The following is a 23,186-nucleotide window of genomic DNA, read 5'->3' as shown; positions in this document are numbered from 1 at the left end:
TCTCCAAACCGACTTTCTTTAGTTAATCTATATTCCTAAAGTGATGCAAATAAGTTCAATTACTAATTCTAAAGTGAAACTCTGGTTAGAATGAGTGTGCCCTGTGATGGCCTGCCACCCCAGCTGTGACTTGTGTCTGATATTGCTGAGAAAGAAAGGCTCTAGACTTCTATGACCTTGTATTAGAAAAGGCAGGTCTGGAAAATGAAAATAGAAAACTAATTAAAATGATGTTCCTCCCAGAGGTTGCATAAAACAGCATTATCAGTCCTAATTCGGTCTTAACAGAGTTACTTTTGTTTTTCAAAATAATATGAAAAATATGTATTTATTTTATATGACACAATAGGCTACATTTACACTAAAACACAATCCCATTTTCCTCAGAGCCAGACCTTTGTCTGTTTATACTTATATTTGTTTGTGACCCTTATCAAATCCTATGTTTTACTCTGGCAGTGCTTTGAAATAACTGGCAAGCACAAAGCAATGCCTGAAACTCCAGATACTGTATGGGTTTATTGTTTTTCTTGGCCATTTGTCCATGCATGGCTTTTATTTCTGTTATATTCAACAATCCTCCTCAGTAAAATCAAAATCCTATAGTAATAAAAATCCACATACAAAAAAACTCAAAATTAAATTTTAAATTTCTTCAAGAAGGGATTACTAAGGCATAAGAGTAGGACAGGGGTTAGGGCTACCTGACAGAAACACAGAGATTGAAGGTGAGGTATTTTAGAGGTGAACAATGGAACAGCTATTGCACCACAAACACAGGGATTATTACCTGTATATGAAGTGTTATGATTTAAAAACATTTTTCTTTTAGCCATTATGAAATAATCTAAGCTTTTTTTTGTCAGAGATGCTTGCTGTATCTTTCGATTGCCCTGGTGCACATTTTGTTTTTATCATGGTCGCCATCATTTTGTGGTCCTGTCACTGCAACACATTGCACAGTTGCTAGGGATGTGGCTTCCAAAGGTCACACAACATGACTTTTAGTGTGGCTTTGTAAAAGCTTGCATTGCATAGATAATGGCATTCAATATTATGGATGTGTGTTAGTGTTACTTTCAGTTAAATGTTACCACTAAGTTGTGTTTCCTTAGGATTTTGTTTTTTGTCTCTGAATCGCTGATTACTAACTAACAGCAAATTATTTTGACAAAGAGTCAGTCTACTATTTTGGATTAATTTCTGAGTTACCAGCTTCCAAGTATGGACTTTCATTACATTCCCTTTCCTGACCTCCTTTATGAATTTATTTACTTTTTCCTTTATATATGCAGAACTGGAATTGTGATGGAAACCGTTCATTTCAACTTTTTATTCTTTGTGTTATACTTTTTATTTTTGATAATGTGACCCTTACTATATTTGCTTTAACCTAGCCTCCTGATATTATTCCCGGTATATAGAGTTGCAGGAGGCCACTCTCCTTTCACAAGCACAAGCAACATCATACCGCCTGCAACCTACCTTACATAAGATTGGTTCTTTATAGAAATCAGTTTTCTTGTTGTCAGTATCAATCATTGAAATTAGTACAGAGCCCTGTACCTACATGTGGTGGAAATGTAGATTTATGCTCAGATTATACAATGCACTAGTTAGACCACATCTGAAGTACTGTGTGCAGTTTTGGTCACAACACTTCAAGAAAGACATAGCAGTGCTTGAAGCTATGCTGAGGCGAGCAATCAGGTTCATCCAATGACTTAATGATGTGTCCTACTGTGATAGACTCATAAAATTAAACCTGTTTGGTCTCAAACAAGGAAGACTGGGTGGGGACCTTATCCAGGTCTATAAAATTCTTAAAGTAGAACCAGCATCTTTCAACTTCAGGGTGAATCACACACTAGAGGACACCGGTGGAAATTAAAGGGAAGAGCATTTAAAGCTGAAGCCAAGAGTTACTTCTTTACACAAAGAGTTGGAATCTGGAATAGATTACAGAGATACTAGGGGGCTCTGCCCCCTGCTCGCCAACCCCTGTGTTTGGTTAATCGGATATACAATTTTAAAAGCTTTTTTTTTCTTTGAAATTGTTTCCAACTATCCATCCATTATCCAAACCGCTATATCCTAACTACAGGGTCACAGGGGTCTGCTGGAGTGAATCGCAGCCAACACAGGGCGCAAGGCAGGAAATAAACCCCAGGCAGGTTGCCAGCCCACCGCAGGGCACACACACCCACGACAATTTAGAATCGCCAATGCACCTAACCTGCATGTCTTTGGACTGTGGGAGGAAACCGGAGCACCCAGAGGAAACCCACGCAGACACGGGGAGAACATGCAAACTCCAGTGCCATAGTCCCTTAATTAAATATCCAAAGGCAGGTACTCCCTGTAATGTATCTTGATATGCTCAAGCACCTGACCAGCTATTTCAAAGTCCCCACCGAAAAGGGACACATATACACTGTGAAGCTAAGGTGTGAGACCACCATAGGGTCATGCTCCCTTTTAAGTTTCCACAATTTATAAACAGATAAAAGATATCCAAGTTTAAAATAAATTTTAGTTTTGAATAGCCTGTTTTGTTCCAAGCTTCTGTTAAATAAAGTCAGTTTAAAGTAAGTTTGAGTTTTTTTTTAGCATCATCACATTCCCATTTTTGCATTAAAATGTGGCAACATACTGTACATTATTGTTTAGTGTATTAAATATTTTCAAAACACATCCTATCAATTTCTTCTTTCTTGTCAACGTGTCCTGCTGCCGGCACCAAAGGAAGTATCCTATGAATGCAAAACCAGCTATCCACTAAAGTGAAAATTTGAAGAAATTTGTCTGTGTAGCAAAAGAAGGAGATTCCAATGGCTGTGCCAAAAGCTCGTTCAGAAATCATCTTTGGCAATGTTTCCTGAAACATAGCTTATTCAGCAAAGAGACAGTCCAAGGAAAGCAAACCTCAAGATACCATTTTGAGCTTCAGCAACTTTTTATACATCCATCCAAAACAGTAAAACAACACTCCAGAGAAACTGTGAGGTTAAAGAGATTTTGATAGAAAAGCAAAATATAGCTTTTTGCTGTTAGTGTAGTACCAAAAAATCTTGTAAAACTCGGGGCATTGTAGCAAAAGCCTGGAGCTAAATCTTCCTAGCATGTGTGTGTGGTATTTGTAGTTGCTCTTAAAATTGTAACAAATACGAGTCTCATAATAAGACATATGGTGCTTAAGTTCCAAAAGAAGAGGGCAATTTTAAAATATTACAAAGCCCAACAATGCAAGAACACGTAACATTGCTGCTTTATAGTTCTGCCAGAGGACGAGATTCAAGTTAAATAAACAGTGATGCTTTACGGCTGCTATTTTCTTTTCCTGCTGTTCAATCTATCCTCCATATGCCGTAGAACATTCCTCGAATACACCACAGCGTTATCAATCTTTCTGAAGTCTCTTGTTAGCATTTAGCAACCTCATCAAGAAAATAAACATTTCAAGTCCTTTTAAGAAGTGCGGCAGGAGAGTTCTGTAGCTGCGTATATTGCTTTAGAACTGGAATGCCATCATGACAAAGGTGACCCGCAGTGTTTCTGTAAAGATTTCAAATGCAGCACCACACTATAATGTTATAAAAATCATACCACTACAATTGCAACAAAACAAGTGAGGATGGTAATTTTAATAACAATTTGCTCTCATCACTCAACTAAGAAATCACCTTTATAAAGTGATTATCAATAAAACTGTAAAGAATATAAATTTGTAATTAACAAATAAAACCATAACATACTTTATATTTCAAAATGGTAAGAAAATTGTCACTGTGGAATAGCCATAATGAGCAATTCAAGCTGCATTTTCCCGTTATTCATCTGTCTGTGTTGCTTAATATAAATATGGAGAGTGTCTGCACTAGGTGTAGGGGGCAAGACACAGTCCAACGAAATAAAAATGACCCAGTCAGTGTCTTACTTAGCTTTGGTTCTAGCTTTGTAGGCTGATAATCTACTTTTGGTAATAAAATGTTTAATCCTTAGCTGCTGTGTCATTCTGCTTTCCCCAGTTAACACTTATTTGTGGCTTCTCAACATCTGGGTAATCACTTGTCTAACACTAACCGAGTCCTGGGTCACGTAAGGCTTAGTGTGCTCAAGCTGGTAGTAGTCCAAAATGCAACTCCATAGCAGTTACAAATGATGTACCTTCTGATGAGGCCCTTTGAATAATTCCAACAAAAATCTTAAAAATAGGCTGTGATATTTTTTGGCTGGATGACTCCATAACAGAGGAGTTCTCACACTAAAATGAACACTAACATTAACAATAATAGTGTGAAGATCCATTCAGAGAACCAAATTCTTCCCTCACTAATAAAATCAAGCACAGAGGATGTGGCTGTGGTTGAGGTACTCTTGGACACAAAATAGTTTTATACTCTTTCATGTTCATTTTGGTTGAAGTCATTTTCTAACTCAGGGTTTATAAACTTGCAGCAAATAGTTTGTAAGTAGGAGCATTTATAATACATGTAAAAGTAACAGTACCAAAGATGAAACAGAAATCGAAATTGAAGCTACATATCAAGTTAAAAAATGCCGTAAAGATTCAATGAATATATTCAAGTTATACACTACACTGACTTCACTACTTGTGAATAATTAAATAATACTCATCTGTAGTGGGAACTCAGCCACCCTTCACCCTGGCTGCTGAGAAGACTGAAATAATAATGGCAATGGAAAAGATGGAGAGAGAGCGTCAAGCCAGTCAGCACCAAAGTATTCTTAAATAAAGCACATCTCATAAAATGCCTATTAGTAGAGCTTGCTCGTTCATTAACTGCCATAATGGGTCTGTCAGCCAGTTTTCTGGGGTTAAGAAACACGATTTTTTCCACCCTCACAAACTTCAACAAAGTTTAAAAATAAACATAAAACTCACCACTGTGCACATTCTTTATTTTTAGTTTTCCTCCCACATCCCAAACATGCACAGGTTATGCTAATTGGCAGTTTGAAATGGGCCCTGCGTAAGTGTAAGTGGTGCGTGTCTGTCTGTTAATGGGACAGTGATGGAGTGACGCCATGTCCTGAGCTGTTTACTGCCTGGTGCTGCCCTGATTTTAAAATTGAATGAAACAAGTTTGAGAATGTTATTAGATAGATATAGATAGATAGATAGATAGATAGATAGATAGAGTGCATCCAGAAAGTATTCACAGCGCATCACTTTTTCCACATTTTGTTATGTTACAGCCTTATTCCAAAATGGATTAAATTCTTTTTTCCTCAGAATTCTACACACAACACCCCATAATGACAACATGAAAAACGTTTACTTGAGAGTTTTGCAAATTTATTAAAAATAAAAAAATTGAGAAATCACATGTACATAAGTATTCACAGCCTTTGCCATGAAGCTCAAATTGAGCTCAGGTGCATCCTGTTTCCCCTGATCATCCTTGAGATGTTTCTGCAGCTTAATTGGAGTCCACCTGTGGTAAATTCAGTTGATTGGACATGATTTGGAAAGGCACACACCTGTCTATATAAGGTCCCACAGTTGACAGTTCATGTCAGAGCACAAACCAAGCATGAAGTCAAAGGAATTGTCTGTAGACCTCGAGACAGGATTGTCTAAAGGCACAAATCTGGGGAAGGTTACAGAAAAATTTCTGCTGCTTTGAAGGTCCCAATGAGCACAGTGGCCTCCATCATCCATAAGTGGAAGAAGTTTAAAGCCACCAGGACTCTTCCTAGAGCTGGCCGCCATCTAAACTGAGCGATTGGGGGAGAAGGGCCTTAGTCAGGGGGTGACCAAGAACCCGATGGTCACTCTGTCAGAGGTCCTCTGTGGAGAGAGGAGAACCTTCCAGAAGGACAACCATCTCTGCAGCAATCCACCAATCAGGCCTGTATGGTAGAGTGGCCAGGCGGAAGCCACTCCTTAGTAAAAGGCACATGGCAGCCCACCTGGAGTTTGCCAAAAGGCACCTGAAGGACTCTCAGACCATGAGAAACAAAATTCTCTGGTCTGATGAGACAAAGATTGAACTCTTTGGTGTGAATGCCAGGCATCACGTTTGGAGGAAACCAGGCACCGCTCATCACCAGGCCAATACCATCCCTACAGTGAAGCATGGTGGTGGCAGCATCATGCTGTGGGGATGTTTTTCAGCGGCAGGAACTGGGAGACTAGTCAGGATAAAGGGAAAGATGACTGCAGCAATGTACAGAGACATCCTGGATGAAAACCTGCTCCAGAGCGCTCTTGACCTCAGACTGGGGCGGCGGTTCATCTTTCAGCAGGACAACGACCCTAAGCACACAGCCAAGATATCAAAGGAGTGGCTTCAGGACAACTCTGTGAATGTCCTTGAGTGGCCCAGCCAGAGCCCAGACTTGAATCCGATTGAACATCTCTGGAGAGATCTTAAAATGGCTGTGCACCGACGCTTCCCATCCAACCTGATGGAGCTTGAGAGGTGCTGCAAAGAGGAATGGGCGAAACTGGCCAAGGATAGGTGTGCCAAGCTTGTGGCATCATATTCAAAAAGACTTGAGGCTGTAATTGCTGCCAAAGGTGCATCGACAAAGTATTGAGCAAAGGCTGTGAATACTTATGTAAATGTATGTGATTTCTCAGTTTTTTTTATTTTTAATAAATTTGGAAAAACCTCAAGTAAACTTTTTTCACGTTGTCATTATGGGGTGTTGTGTGTAGAATTCTGAGGAAAAAATGAATTTAATCCATTTTGGAATAAGGCTGTAACATAACAAAATGTGGAAAAAGTGATGCGCTGTGAATACTTTCCGGATGCACTGTAGATAGATAGATAGATAGATAGATGCATCTAGTAGCTCAAACACATCATTCAAAATTGTTTAAAATGATTAAAAAAACAAGAACATATGGATGGAAGGAGAACATAAATAAAAAATAGTAAAAAGTACTAAGAGTCAATTGCTGCAGTGTTAGAAGGTAGATTAGTGACCAGGTCATGAATCACTTTTATTGACAGCAGCATTATAAAATCTTGCAGCAGTAGGAACAAATGCTCTTCAGATGCGTTCTGTTATGCAGCTCAGTCAAAGAGGATGACTGCTACTTTTACTTCTCTAACCCACCAAAAATGTTGTGGAGAGGGTGACTGCTATTAATATGGATGGCCTGTACCTTCTTCCCCCTATACCATTCCAACACGATTGCTACTGAGTGCACAGTCCTGTCCAGCACCAAGCCAGTCTTCTTCATGAGCTTGTTCAGCCTCTTCGTGTTCTTTTCTGTCATACTTCCTCCCCAACAAACGGCAGCAAAAAAGAGGACACTGACAACAACTGTCTGATAGAACAAAGACAACTTTTTTCTACTTATATTGAATGCTCCAAGTCTTCTGAGGAAAAAGGTGCTGCTCTGTCCCTTTCTGTAGACGACATTTGTGTCTACCAGTATAGTCTGTCATCAAGGTACACACCTAGATATTTATAAGTCGCACCACCACAATGTAATACCCTCAGATGTTAACTGCTGTAAGGGGAGCTTAGACTTGCAGAAATCCACAATTATCTCCCTGGTCTTTGTGGTGTTTAGAACCAAGCAGTTCTTATTGCTCCAGTCACTGAAACCTCCTAACAGATCCCTATATTCCCCATTCCTTACACACACCACAATAGCTGCATCATCAGTATATTTGTTATTGTTTGAATTTCGTTATTAGTATTTTAACTTCTTTTAAAACAGAAAGTACCAATAATTTGTTTTATTGGGGACACAAGTCCATAGGACCACATAATGTCATGTCATTTCTCAAACAGGCAAGGGTTGGGGGGTTGCTGGAGCCTATCCCAGCCAGCATACAGGGCAAGGCAGGAATAAACCCTGAACAGGATGCCAGGCTATCACAGGGCAAGCAGACATACAGACTATGTATAATACTTTGGCCAATTTATCATCACCAATTCATCTAACCTGCAAGTTTTTTCGACAGTCTGAGGAAACTGGAGCACCCAGAGGAAACCATCAAAGACACAATGAGGACATGCGAATTTCACATTGGGAGGACCTGGGCAGCAGCAGTAACACACCACAACTGTGCAGCCCTAGGACCACATCATTCATCATTCAAGGTATAATGTTCAGCTCTACTTCACTGTTTGTTTTTATCTTTTGATATTTTTCATTGTATAAATACTCAATATTTGTGCATGGTGTTTCTGTTTAACTTTACTGTGGTGCCAGTGAATACTCCAGTCATACTTATTTCAGCTGTTTATGCCATTACTTTAGCTCTGGGTAGTGCAGTTGTTGACCAATTAAACATTATTTTATATTGCATTTTTCAGACTTAGCAGTAGCTTAAAACTCTTCATGAACCCGTAAGCAATATTCAACTATAAAATTAGAACTGTTCTAAACATAAAGTAAGAAGAGTACAATAAAGTCAATAAAATGGCATAAGAAAATGGTATACAGAAGGGAAATGGTTATAAAAAGAACTGTAGGTGTTACAAAAAGGTTAATCACAAAAGAGTACTAGTTGATTTGGTGCACGAATTAGCTTACAGAGATAATTGCTTTAATAAAATCATTTACTTTTTATAAATGTTTTTAATCTTTGGTAGTTGTTCACTTAAGGAAATCTTAAATAGGTGGTACTTTATGTCAGTTTTTCTGTTTTCATATAGTTACATCATTTATAAAAATTTCAAGTTTCATTTTAAGACATGTAAAACACTTCCTGCAATATTGCAGGTGTTTGTTCACAAACCACTCTTTCAGTGTGGTTATTTTGTTTTTCAAGATCTGTGCAGAGGTCGTGATTTTTTTCTCTCTCACTTGGAACTGATATTCCCAATAATTTTATTACTCAATATAAATCAAATAGTCAGCTCTGGTCACTGCATAGCATCTTAAAACTCAAACAAATTCTTTAAATATGAGTGGTTTTACTTTCAATACTCCTGTTTTGGGACTTACCAGTGAGAAATATTTTCATGACTTATTGATATTCCATGAATTATATAACCATAGAAGGCCAGGCTTCTGGGTAGGACATTCATTCTTTAAAAAACATTGTGAACATAATCACAAGTAGGACTGTGACTTTCATTTATTAAGCAGCACTGCATTAAGGTGAGCCAGGAAACAGTCATGTACTGATGAGAAACATTTCAGCTGGATGCTGAATAACATGTAGTCACTTCATTGCCATCAAATCATTAAAGCCATTCTATACAGCCAAACCATCTTCAAACAAGTAAAAGGAAATCTCAAAATTAGAAAGTGCCCAGAAGAATTTGTCTATGAAATCTTCTTTAACTGTTTGCAAGGCTGGCCTTCCATATTGGTGAACGATGCACTCGAGAGAGGGCTGCCATATGTACGACTTTTAACTTTTATGCAACCTACAGTGCCTGTAAAAAGTATTCACAACTTGACATTTTTAATTAACATTTTATTGTAATATAAGATTGAATTGCAGTGGAATTTTTAATTTGGCTTTTTTGACACTGATCAATAGAACGTGACTCTTTAAGAGATCTTTTCAAAGTTATCTAAATTAGTTACAACAACTTAGAACGCAAAATAATGGATCATGTTAGCATTCTCACCTTTAATTTAATACAGCTAAATCATCACTAATGCTACCAATCATCATTAGATGTAAAATTAGTTCAATGGAGATCACTTGCCTGTCGTCAAGGGATTTTAGTCGATTGTAGTCTAATACACGTCTGTATCTGGAAGGTTCAACTTGTTGTGAGTCAGTATGGTGTCCTAACCTACACAATCCAGACAAAAATACAATCCAAGCAACAGTGACTGAAAAGTGCAAATCAGGGGATGGGCAAGGAAACTAAATATCCTTTAACGTCCAGTTAAACCCACCATTAAGAAATGGAAAGAGTATGACACAGCCGAACATCTGCCTAGGGCAGGTCATCCACAAAAACCAAGTGATTGTGCAAGAAGAGCACTAGTGAGGGAAGCGACCAAGAGACCTGTGAGAACACTGAAAAAGTAACAACAAACAGTGGCTGAGATTGGAAAGACTGAGCAGAGAACAGAAAGAGTTTTCTAGATGATGCTGAAGTCAGCTAGAAGAAGGCTCTGTGGTCTCATGAGACTAGAATGAAACTTTTTAGCTGTCAAACTAAACCTCATGCTTGGTGTCAGCCACACACTGCACATTATCAAAAAACAAGCACTATGAAGCATTAAGCTCTGGAAATGCTTCTCTGAAGCAGGCATTAGAAGGCTTATGAAGGTAGAAAGTAAAATGAATGCAGCAAAATACAGAGAAATCCTGGAGGAAAACTTGATGCAGTCTGCAAGAAACCTGCACCTTAGAAGAAGATTTGTTTCCCAAAAAGACTACAACCATAAACATTAAGCAAAAGCTACACATGGACATCTTTAAAATAACAATGTTAATGTCCTGGAGTGGCCACGTTAGAGTACAGGTCTCAATCCAGTTGAGCATTTGTGGCTGGACTTGAAAAAGGTTGTATACTCACAATCTCCGTGCAACCTGACAGAGCGTGGGCAGTTTTGCAATGAAGAAAGAAGACAAACTGTGCTGTCCAGATGTATAAGGCTGACAGAGAGAGGGAGAGAGACCTGTCCATATACAATCAAGGGTCTCATGGTGGTCAATGTTTCATCTACTAAATACTGACTTGAAGGGGTGAATGCTTATACGATCAGTTCTTTTGTGCTATATATTTATATTTACGTTACACCACTTTGCCAAGGTCTTTTTTCACTTTGACATTAAAGCATCTTTTTCTATTGATCAGTGTGACAAATACCAAATTAACTTTATTATGTTACAGTGTTGTATATTAAAGAATTTTGTAACCTTCCTAGGGAGTAAATACATTTTTTATAAGCATTGTATAGAAACATGATGACAGAGAAATCATCCTACTAAACTCTCTCTAATTACGCTTTAAATTGCTGAGGAATGTGCCAGTGCCTCAGGGTCGAGCTGCACATCTCTGACTGTGTGGCACTGGCACCAGTTCTGATCAACAGGGGTGAAAGATTGTCGATCAATAGCGAAGTGCAGCATATTAAAATGTTCAAATCTGCAAGACTACTCGAACAAAATTAGAGGACTGTTAGCAGAGAAGGAAATTTAAAAACACAAAGGCTCATTCTTAAAATATATTGCAAAGTAATGCGTTTTTAGTTGCTTAAGAATACTTAACCATCATTACAGCCTCAGAAATCTTGCAGAGCACAAGCTGGCCACCATGTGTGCCATATAGCACACTTAACAAACGTTTAAACAAATCTAAATGCTATAGCACTATAATATTTCCTATGTATAAACAGACATAGGATTGCATTCTTTTATGCATTATTGCCTGTCGTTTGTGATATTGGTAATTCAAAGTCATGGCATAGTTATGATTTGCCTAGAACAGTAGAATGGCATGAGCCAGCCCTGACTGGCTGCCAGCTATAGGAAGCACAATTGGCAGAGTATGCAATGTGCTGCTGAGTAGAATTAAAATAATGAGTTGGCAACAGAGTCCTGCTGTTCCCTCCATATGGTTGTTAAAATGTTCTTAATCAACCCTCAAAATGAAGACATTAAAAAACTGTTTGTAAGCAAATGAAAGGCTGTGAATTGCCATTCACACAAGCAATAAACATAATGAAACCTAGATGCCAGTGTTTAGCAGGTAATCATTATATCATTTTGCACCTTTAATAGCATTCAATTAATTACAGCATAATTGTTTTGTTCATCACACCAACTTACACATAGTAAACCTTTCACTTTTTTAAGAGACAATTGCCAAATTCTCAGTTTCAAGCAGCAGTGCCATTAATCAGCTCTCCATGTAAAATGTAAAATGCCAATTACACTATACAGTTTACACAAAATTTCTAGAACCCAATAAAAGATTATGTAACCTCTAGGGGTACACAACTTAAATAGAAGGTTTTTTTTTTTTCTCTTAGTGACATTTTATTATTTTTTTGTGCCTTTCCCATGCTGTTTTTGTGATGATCTATGCAGTTGAACTGGGGTTTTTATATTCTGGGAATTTTGATATTAGTTTGTGTCTGTCTGACTTTGTTTAAAACTTAGTTTTTATTGTATTCCTGTGACACCATTTTGGATTGTTATTGGGTGCCACTATGTGGTTGTAGTAGCATCAGCTTTTACCAAGGCAACACTCCCTGTGTTTATGTCATTATCAGTGCATCCTGTAAGTTCTGGCTCATGCCATTCTCATTTATCTGTACTTAGGTAAAATTCTTTATGTGTGATTCTCTGTGTCTTTTTATTTTGGTATTCTGACATTCTTTTCAATCAATGCATTCTGATTGTTTTCCTATGTTTCTGGCTTGGCAAAAAACTTGATTTATCTTTTTTGTATTGACCCCCCTCGTATTTTTTCTATTTCGTTTCATCTGGTGATTCCTTTAATTGAAATCTTTTTCATTGTTGCTTCCTGAGACAGAACATGAATCCATTGATTGAAAATATTTATTTAAATAAAAAAGAATTCATAAAAAGCTGCTCAAAAGTGCAGAAAGGAGTTCCCAAAAGACAACCCTAAGGTGAACAAGTTCTGAGGCACAATTCTAGAAAACATAACACAAGGACAGAGCAGAAGAAAACAAATAACCAGGATATTCAAATGAAATAAGCAGATATTCCAGAATAACTCCTCCAAATCGAATGCACAGCTCCTGAGCTACCTTTTTTCTTGGCTTAAATAGGAGTTGAGATGTCATGGTACCCCTTGCTCACGTGGTACCATTCACAGAGCTCATTGAACGGACACAACTTCAGGGTGGCAATGCACAATTATACAGTAGACATTATAGAAAATGCATAATGTAAAAAACTAAAAATAATAACTCAAAAACAACAAAATTAACAATCAGGTCAGGTCAGGTTGGGGAGCATGCACTGGTAAAGTGCATTGTTGCACTCACCACACGACAAAACAGCTCGGGATCCTGTTTGGCAATCCCTCAGGCAGACACGCGGTCCAGACCCACCCTCCGGAAATGACCCTCTTTCTGCTGCTGAAAAAACAAATGTCTACAATGAATGGCAAAATAAAAGTGTCAAGATACTATTGATGAACTGTGTGTCATAACATTGCATTGCTCTGTACTTGCATTTTTGCTTTCTCGTATACAAAGTATAGGGAAAGAATTGGAATCCTTCAAAAATTCCATTTCAAGATTTTGATGAATCTCGACATTTTAGACCCCTCTGAGTCCGAAAATACCATTTTTGGAATTATGTCTGGCTGTGTATCTGTGTGTCTGTATGTAAACAGGACAACTTCAGTACACTTTCACTTAGGTCAACCAAATTTTGCATACAAGTATTAGGTACAAAACGTAGAGTTCTATCAACTTTTTACTGAAGTGTTGTACCACTTTAGATGTCCCCTAGAATATCCCTCAAGCCTCCCATGGGAAGCACATCCCTGAAACACTTTGAGAACCATTGAATAAGGGGAAACAAACCCTAGTAAGTGAGAAAAAGTATGGTGTCCTTTGCTCTTGCCTTTTGATTTTCTTTTGGGCTCTTGAACTTTTTCTTTGAAGTCTCAAGTATTCAAACTAGTGCCCGTCTCTGGGTTATGCTCCTGTTTGTCCCTTTTTTGTTCACTCCATTTTCTGATTTGTTTCCTTAATCAAAGTATTCATCCTCTTTTATTCAATCCTCATATGCCATCCCGGGTATAGAAATAGATAATTCAATTATGAACAAAATAAACATTTTTGGACTGTATATTTCAAGAATTCCTGACAGATGGAACAATCTGATTAAAGTAAATAAGTACTACTGCTTGTAAGTTCAATTTTTATTACTAGTACTAATGAAAACTAGAAAGGGCATAAATGGTGGATGATTGCTAACAGACTGTGTGATGTGTGTATGGACGTTAATTAGAATTTTCCATTACGATTCTTGACATGTGTTTGCCAGTGTAAAATATATGTGCAGTACTACCAATTTTATAGCTGCTGTTTTCTTCCATAGTACCACTTCAACACATTAAGAAGGCATAAATAATCAGCAACATACTATACTATATAAAATAATTATAGTGGTAGATATACATTTACTATAAAATAAATCCACCCCCTCCCCACTTTGAAAATGTTCACAATTTATTCTTATACAACATTGAATCATAGTGGACCTAATTTGGCTTTTTTGACATGGATCAACAGAAAAAAACTATTTAATGTCAAAGTGGACTAAACTAATTACAAATATAAAAATACAAAATAATTGAGTGTGTAAGCATTCACCCCCTTTAATATAACAACCCTAAATCATCACTGGGGCAGCTAATTGGCTTTAGAAGTCACAGAATTAGTTAAGTGGTTTCAATCGATTGTAGTATAAATGCACTTCTGTTTCTGGAAGGTCCAGCTAGTGGTGAGTCAGTATGGGTGGTCTCATGGTCTGGAATCCCTACAGATTTTATTTTTTTCTCCAGCCGCCTGGAGTTTTTTTGTTTTTTCTGTCCCCCCTGGCCATTGGACCTTACTCTTATTCGATGTTAATTAATGTTGACTTATTTTGTTTTCTTATTGTGTCTTTTATTTTTCTATTCTTTATTATGTAAAGCACTTTGAGCTACTGTATGTATGAAAATGTGCTATATAAATAAATGTTGTTGTTGTTGGTGGCCTCACCTACACAATGAAGACAGAAGAAACATTCTGTGAAAAGATGATTGAGATTCCCAAGTCAAGGATGGAGACAAGAAAATCTCCAAGTCATTGAATAACTCATTAAGAAGTGAAAGAGTATGGTACCGCTGTAAATCTGCCTAGAGCAGGCCTTCTACAAAATCAGAGTGACAGTGCAAGATGAAGACTAGTGAGGAAGGCCACCAAGAGACCTATGAGAACGCTGAAAAAGTCATAAGCTGAGGCTGGAGAGACTGTGCAGTAACTATTGCCCGGGTTCTTTGCCTTGTGAGAGACAAAATCATTGCAGCAATATGTAGGGAAATCCTGATGCAGTCTGTAAGAAACCTGCACTTTGGATGAAGATTTGTTTTCCAGCAAGATGACTCCTATCATTAAGCCAAAGCTACACAAGCATGGCTTAGAAATGACAATGTGAATGTCCTGGAGTGGCTGAGTCAGAGTCCAGATCTCAATCTAATTGCGAATATTTTGTTGGATTTGAAGAAGGCTGCTCTGTCTTGACCCTCATGAAGTTCAACAGAGCTTGAGTATAATTTTCCAAAGAATTGGAGAAAATGTTTAATGTTTAAATGTGCCATCCTGAGAGAGGCCTGTACACACAGACTCAAGGCTTTCATGGCTGCCAAATGTGCATCTGCTAAACACTTAAGTGAAGGGGGTGAGTACTTGTGGGATCTGTTATTTTGTGTTTTATATTTATAATTAATGTAGATGACTCTGCAAGATTTGTTTGTATTTTAATATCAAAGAGTTTTGTTTCTGTTGATTGCTGTCAAAAACAACAAATTACACCCACTGTTGTATAATATATGGCAAGCCAAATTAACATTTAGAGATATCTCAAAATGAATTTTGGATATCTTAAAATGTAATTTACTTTTTAAGATATCTGAAACTCGCTTTGAGATATCTTAAAATAATTTCCTTTACATTTTAAGATATCTGCAATACATTTTGAGATATCTCAAATGTATTTCAAGATATCTCAAATACAGTTTCAGATATCTCAAAATAATTGTGTCTGCATTTCAAGATATCTCAAATGAATTTTCAGATATCTTAAATTGACCTTTCATGCATTTTAAGATATCTTAAATGCATTTCAAGATATCTCAAAATCATTTCCTGTAAAATTGCCTATTATTTCAATGGGACTACTTGTTTATTATAAGATATCTTAAAATGTATTTGAGATATCTTGAAATGTGCAGGAAGTCATTTTAAGATATCTTGAAATGTATTTGAGATATCTGAAAATGGACAGGAAGCTGTTTTCAGATATCTGGAAATGTATTTGAGATATCTTAAATTGTATTGTAGATATCTGAAAATGCTATTGAGATATCTTGAAATAATTGAGTGTCCTTTTAAAGATATCTTAAAATGCATTTTAGATATCTTGAAATACAATTTGAGATATCTTGAAATACATTGTTAGATATCTGAAATGGAGCAGAGACCCATTTTAAGATATCATGAAATTAATTTTAGATATCTAAAAATGTATTTCAGATATCTGAAAAAAAATGAATTTCAAGATATCTTGAATGCTTTTTAAGATATCTAAATTATATTTCGAGATATCTCAAAATAACTTCCGTCTCATTTTAAGATATCCCAAATTCATTTTGAGATATCTGAAATGCATTTTCAGATATCTTAAAATGACTTCCTGCACATTTCAAGATATCTCAAATACATTTCAAGATATCTTAAAATAACTTACTGCGTATTTCAAGATATCTCAAATTCATTTTGAGATATCTCGAAATAGACAGGAAGTCCCATTGAAAGAATAGAAAATGTTACAGGAAGTGATTTTGAGATATCTCAAAATGTATTTGAGATATCTTGAAATGCACAGGAAGTTATTTTAAGATATCTCGAAATGTATTTGCGATATCTCAAAATGCACAGGAACGTATTTCAAGATATCTCGAATTGCATTAAAGATATCTTAAAATGCATTTCAGATATTTCAAAATGTACAGCATATCATTTGAAGATATCTTGAAATCTATTTAAGATATCATAAAATGCTTTTTAGATATCTTAAAATAGATGCATTTTTAGATATCTGTAAGTCAATTTGAGATATCTAAAATGCATTTCCAGATATCTTAAAATCCATTTTGAGATATCTCTAAATGTTAATTCGGCTTGCCATAATAATAATAATAAAACTGGAAACCTCCAAGGGAGTGTGAATACTTCACTTAGGCAGTGTATGCTTTAATGTTTCACTCTACTCCAGCTATTTTAAAAATGGGCATACTGTATATGAAGCAAAATAATTAGAGTGGTCAGTCCATCAATCAAAGCTGCCAAAGTAACTTGCAAATCATATGCACGTGATAGCACAGCATTTACCACTGCTGACTTTCACTACCGAAAATACAAATTCAGTTGTTGGCGTAATCACAATTTTAATTAAGTTTCTGTCACCTTTACTTCTACATTCAAACTCCATGCTTGTTGACTTTTGTGTCTTGTGGTAGATTGGCTGCCAGTCTAAGGTTGGTTCTTATCTTGTGCCTGTTGCTGTAGGGACAGGCTAAGGATCTTTGTGACATTATAATGAAATATGGGTTTGGAATATAAGCTGATGACTATAAAGTGGATATTCAGATTTCTTTTTGGGAGATTGATAATATAAAACCCGTGTCCATTATTTTAGATCAGTCCATGAAAACCATCCTGGGGTTTTAGGCCAACACATTGTCAACATAAAGAAAAAGAAAAGGATAACAAAATCTCGATTAACCTGCAGTGAGACAACCATTTAACATATTGCTCTACGTCAGCTTTACAATGCTAACTATTCCAGGAATGATGTGTAGGGACGATAACAAGATTCCTGGGTGCTTGCTATTTCAGTCAGAACTCTTCACACCCAGAGGCTAGTTTACACTGGAGAACATACCGATGGAAGAAATCAACATTAGAGCAAACTAACAACACCATTGCATGAGCTGAAACACAAAAAGAAACAAAGTCCAGATTGTAGTTTAATAGTTGTGGCATTATAAGTGCCCTTCATAAAGTTCCACGGAAACAGGAGTGCTCTAACTCAGTCTTAGGAGACCCCTGCAGCTGCTCTCTTTACTCAACAAGAATCTCAAAATAAAAAATTCATGTTTGCCTTTACCAAAACTATCTAACTAATTTGTATATTTGTTACTGTTGTCAGTTTTTAGTGATAAAGGCAATGTGGGGCATGTGCTTTAGAAAGGGCAGCATGGCGGTGGTGTTTAGGGCTGCTGCTTCACAACTACAATGAAATAGATTCTTAGCTTGCCCAGTCCTACCGTGGAATTCTCCACATGTCAGTGTGTGTTTTTCACCATATACGAAAGATCTTCATTTTAAATTATTAGGGAACCGTAATTAAGTCAGGTATGAGTGAGGGTAAATGTGTTTGTGTGAGTGTGCCTGGAGAAGAATGGCAGTTTCCTGCCTTATCTTCAGTGCTCTGTGATACACTCTGTTTCATCAGATCCCTTTAATTAAATGATGTCCAATAAGATTTCCAATAATTTCATATATCACTTAGAACCTGGGGGACTAGCTTTTGTTCATTTTATTGTTTGAATTACCATTCTTGCTAATGGCATGTCAATTAATAAAGAGCACATTTCAGAACAAGTGAGCCAAAGTTGCAGACAGAAAAAACTGGTGCATCAGTCACAACTTAAATTTACTTTTATTGAAAAACAAAAACAAACCAAAATATTCATTTCAGGACAACAAACTTGGATGTAAAGTTACAAATTGACACGTAATTCAGAACTTGGCTGGAAAGTAAACCAGCAGCAACAAAAAGGCTCCACAAGCCATGAATCTGTCCTCATGTTAAGTCTTCAATGGATTCAATGGTATAAAATTTTTTGTAGGCTGACTTGGATCGTTCTTTGTTTTAAGTATATATTTTAAGTATTCAAATTATATAGATGTTTTCCAGATTTTTAAAAGAAACATTCTGTCTTGCATAATATATCAGAAGAGTATACTTAAATACCCAAAACCATATATCTTGCATCACAATAAATGATGCAGTTTGTGATTGGAAATAAAAAAAAATGTAGAACTCTGTTTAGTGGACGCTTGTAATAAAATATGACCAATATAAGCAAAAAAAAAAAAAAAAACCGATTTAAGATTGACATTTGATTCTGTCATGCATTTTCTATCATCATCATTTTTAATGAGGATTGCAGCTCTTATGCATTGTCCAACCTTTCAAGGGTTACTCTGTTTTGAGTAATATCATACCTCAGTTAGCTAACACATCACAAGGCATTAGAATGCTAAATAGCATAACAAAATAAGTCTTTTTGGTTAAACGTGAGTATATTTTTGTGTTCAACAAGGTCTTCCAATGTTGCCTTTTTTTGCTCTCGACTTAAAGTGTACATTTTCAAAGAGGCACTAGAGTATGTAGTAGCTGAACGCTGGGCATATTGAATGACTTATTGGACGAAGCCCAAAAGTAAACTTTATATGCAAGACTTGCTTTAAAAATATACAAAGCCTACTGATTATAATTGACTACTTTATATGAGCAACATATTAATAATATAAGCACTTACAGTATTGTTTCTGCTTAGGCCATTCCACCTAAGTCTGTATTACCACGTTCTTTGCAAGAAATAGTACATAATTCCATATCATTGCTGTATTTCATGGATGAAAAATACCTTTTCTTTTATTTCTGAGCTGTATCATTTAAAATACTTAATGTCTTATTCTGAACATGACTGCTTTCACAGAAGAAGCAGAAGACTCAAAAAATTACCTGAAAGAAATATTAGCTGTACCACAAGCAAGAGGTTGGCCCCCATATTCCTTTGAGAGTTTCTACTTCCATTCCCCAGAATATCTGTCTGCTCTGGTGACCCCTTATTCTGTGGTGCGGAAGCAAAAATCTTCCAGTGGGGGTATTTAATTATTTCCAGGTCTAGGTACCACCCCGGTTAGTTTGCCTTTGTGGTGCCCCCTGTTTAAATTCTCTAGCAGTGAAACTCTGCCAGTTCTCTCTGTATTATATAAATGAAATGTCATCTTTAATCAATGTCTTTCTTTTGATTCCTTAATGATCATACCTATTTACATGATGAACCCAATACATATGAATGCTTACCATTTTTTTCCTTCTTTTATCATTTCTAACAGGTTAGGTCCTTTTAGGGTATATACCTAATTCACTGTTTTATACATCGCTATATTGTGATCTTTAATTCAAATCACTGGGGATCATTCACTTTTGATAAAATGAGTACACAGATCATGCAACCTGTTACTAGAGATGTGGAAAATAGATGTGTATTGTTTGGGTCTTTTTGATTTTTAGGAATGCTGGTCCACTAAAGTCACTTAAAGATTATACTTTAAGAATAGATTTCCTTGATGGACATTACAATATTAGTTCAGAGGAACATTTTTTCTCACAGTGCCAAACGTATAAAACATACATCTGGAGACAACCATGAGTGAACTTGACATAAAAATGGGTAGGAACAATTAGGTGGTCCACCCAGTTTGAGATCTCTAAACCAATCCAATGCCTCAGGAAGACAGAGTTCAGATTAGGGGTGGGGATTTATACAGCAAAGTGCAATGGTGCTTTTCTTAACTGGTCTGACAGACAGCAGGCCTGTGGTCACAATAGATAAACTTCTACGGTTGAATACTCCTCTACAAAGACATCTTTTAAAAAAATAAATGATTGTTGTGTGTTGGACAACACTTAATATCTCTCCATTATAAAAAAAATATTGGAAGGAGACGAGACATGATTATCTCAGAGAGACACTTTCATGTCCCGCAAGACGAGTCTTTGTGCCAAGAGATGTAACCACACCCAGGGCCAAAGCGAACAGGGGGCAAAGCCCCCTAGTTTGTTACAAATAAAAATAACCAGTAGCAAAGAAAACCTTTCTGTATAAGCAGATTATAATTTGGCATTCAAAGACACCACTGGGCTGTTGGTAAAAGTGAATGATGCACACTGCTAGCGGCTGTATTTGGCGTCTGCCTCTCTCAGTTACAATGACACTGCTGCAGTCAATGTGAGCTTGAAAGAAATGACAGCTACTGTATGTCCACGAAAAGATGAACTGTAAAATATGCAATGAGACTAAACAATGTGCCATAATGCTCAGTTAAAAGAAGGTGAACAGAACTGCCTTTGAGTGAGCTGTTAAAGAAGTGCTGCAGGGGATTTTATATTTAGTCCTCCATATACACAAAACAGTAAATGGGCTTAAGGATACTGACACTGTTCCATTAGAACCACAGGTGAGACTGCACAGCACCCAATGTCTCACTGCACATCTAAAGGAATAACTGAAGGAAGTTAACATTCATTAACAGCCATGGCTCTGGAATCGTCCAAGCGCCCACTCGTGTCCCAGGGGAGGTTCTGCCCCTCTCCCGGTCTTCTTATCCTCTAGGCCAGGGGTGGGCGATGTCCGTCCTGGAGAGCCGCAGTGGCTGCAGGTTTTTTTCCAACTCACCTTCTTAATGAGAAGTCAATTACTGCTGATGAAGCACTTATTGCTTAAGTTACATTTTGATGCTTCATTTTAGTGGTCTCACTTTATAAGGTTCCCCACCCTTAATTGCTTATTTCAATCTTAAACAACTGCATTTGCTATTTTAATAGCCCTTACTAACAGTCAGTCAGTCAGTCAGTCATTATCCAACCCGCTATATCCTAACACAGGGTCACGGGGGTCTGCTGGAGCGAATCCCAGCCAGCACGGAGCGCAAGGTAGGAACAAATCCCGGGCAGGGCGCCAGCCCACTGCAGTCCTTACTAACAATAAGATGTAAATGACGAAGCAGCCAGAAGTTCTCCATCTAGCTTGTTTCCATTTATAATTGTGTGTGTTCATCATACACTGTTTGAATTAATAAAACACTTGATAGAAAATGTGACAGACTGAAAATTATCCTTTTTAGGCTTCAAATCATTTGTATGATAGCCTACTACCTGTATATAAAGACCTTACACTGCAGAGTAACAAGCCATAAAATTAAATAAGGTCCGAGATTGACAAGGATTGGTTTCTAATTAAGCAATTGGGTTGGAATAAAAACCTGTAGCCACTGTGACTCTTCAGGACCAACATTGTCCATCCCTGCTCTAGGGGTCGCGGCTGGGCAAGAGCCCCAGTCGTCCACCACATCATATATAGACATATATAAACTAACAGTTTTCTCTAAATGCGATTTGCTACTGTAGTGCCATGTTGTGATGTAATAGTCAAAATGCGAGCAACATATATACAATAATTGTTAAGCTTCAAGTACTTAGGTTTTGAATTGCTAACGACAATTTTACCTATTTTCCCTTATTGTCAAGTATTTTATTCTGTTTATATTTCTCTTTGTGTGTTTCAATGGTTAATTTAAGTATTTATCTACAACAGTAGTGTAAATTTGAAAAAGTCTTAGAGAAAGAAATTAAAATATGACTTTCACTGATATACTATATTATTTATCTGTGTAGTAAAGTACCTCTTTGAAAATCTTGCTGGAACTGCAATGAAGTTTTTAAAAGTTTTAAAGACTAACATATGAGTATATAAGATGGGCCAAAAATGAAAATAGTCCTGAGCAATTATTGAGAAATCAAGTGGAACCCTAGACTTTTCACGTTTGATGAGGCACCTCCATTTCCACATACAGCAGGAAGCACTGGGATGCTGGTGGCTTTGAAAGGGATTTCCTTGTCAAGTAACCCTTTAAATAAAGTTACCATGAAAGATGGGCTTGAAGTGAGACATGATTTGTATTTGTTTTAAATTATCCACTCATCTTCTTGAATTTTTTTAAATTACATTCTGTATGTGGATAGGTATTTAGGTATGGAGAACCCAATTTCCACATTAAATGTCTAATTAAATGTTATTTTCTAATGGTTATATATTTTTGTGTCTTTTTCCAACTCCATGTTCCTTTTCCCAGGAGCATAAGCTGGTATGGCATTGCTATGCAACAACCTTCAGAAGTGCGCTGTGCTGACATCATCGCCAAGACAGAATGAAAGATTGGCACCGTGTACTTCCTTGTCATTCTAGATTATCCATCCATTATCCAACCCGCTACATCCTAACTACACGGTCACGGGGGTCTGCTGGAGCCAATCCCAGCCAACATGGGGCGCAAGGCAGGAAACAAACCACGGGTAGGGCGCCAACCCACCTCAGATTCTAGATCATGGAAAAATCTAAAGAAATCTCTCTGTTTTGTTGCTGTCCTGGATGCAAAAATCTCTGCATGCAGGAAAAAAAATAACCAATTACCACACACACCCCCAGGTAACCATACTTTGCAGATGTTACAATTCCATGATGGTAATTAGTCACTAAAATCAGGAACCACTTGGCACACAAATTGTTTCTTTTCAAGTGCAGTCATTCTGGTTTGATCTCTGATTCATCTTCTTCTCTTCCTGCTCTCCAAACACCTCCATGTTTACTTTAAAAAGACTTGAGTAAGT

This window comes from Polypterus senegalus, chromosome 16 (assembly GCF_016835505.1).
Source record: "Polypterus senegalus isolate Bchr_013 chromosome 16, ASM1683550v1, whole genome shotgun sequence".
NCBI classification, from domain to species: domain Eukaryota; kingdom Metazoa; phylum Chordata; class Cladistia; order Polypteriformes; family Polypteridae; genus Polypterus; species Polypterus senegalus.
The sequence above is the reverse complement of the archived record's forward strand: the minus strand, read 5'-3'. Positions refer to the sequence as shown.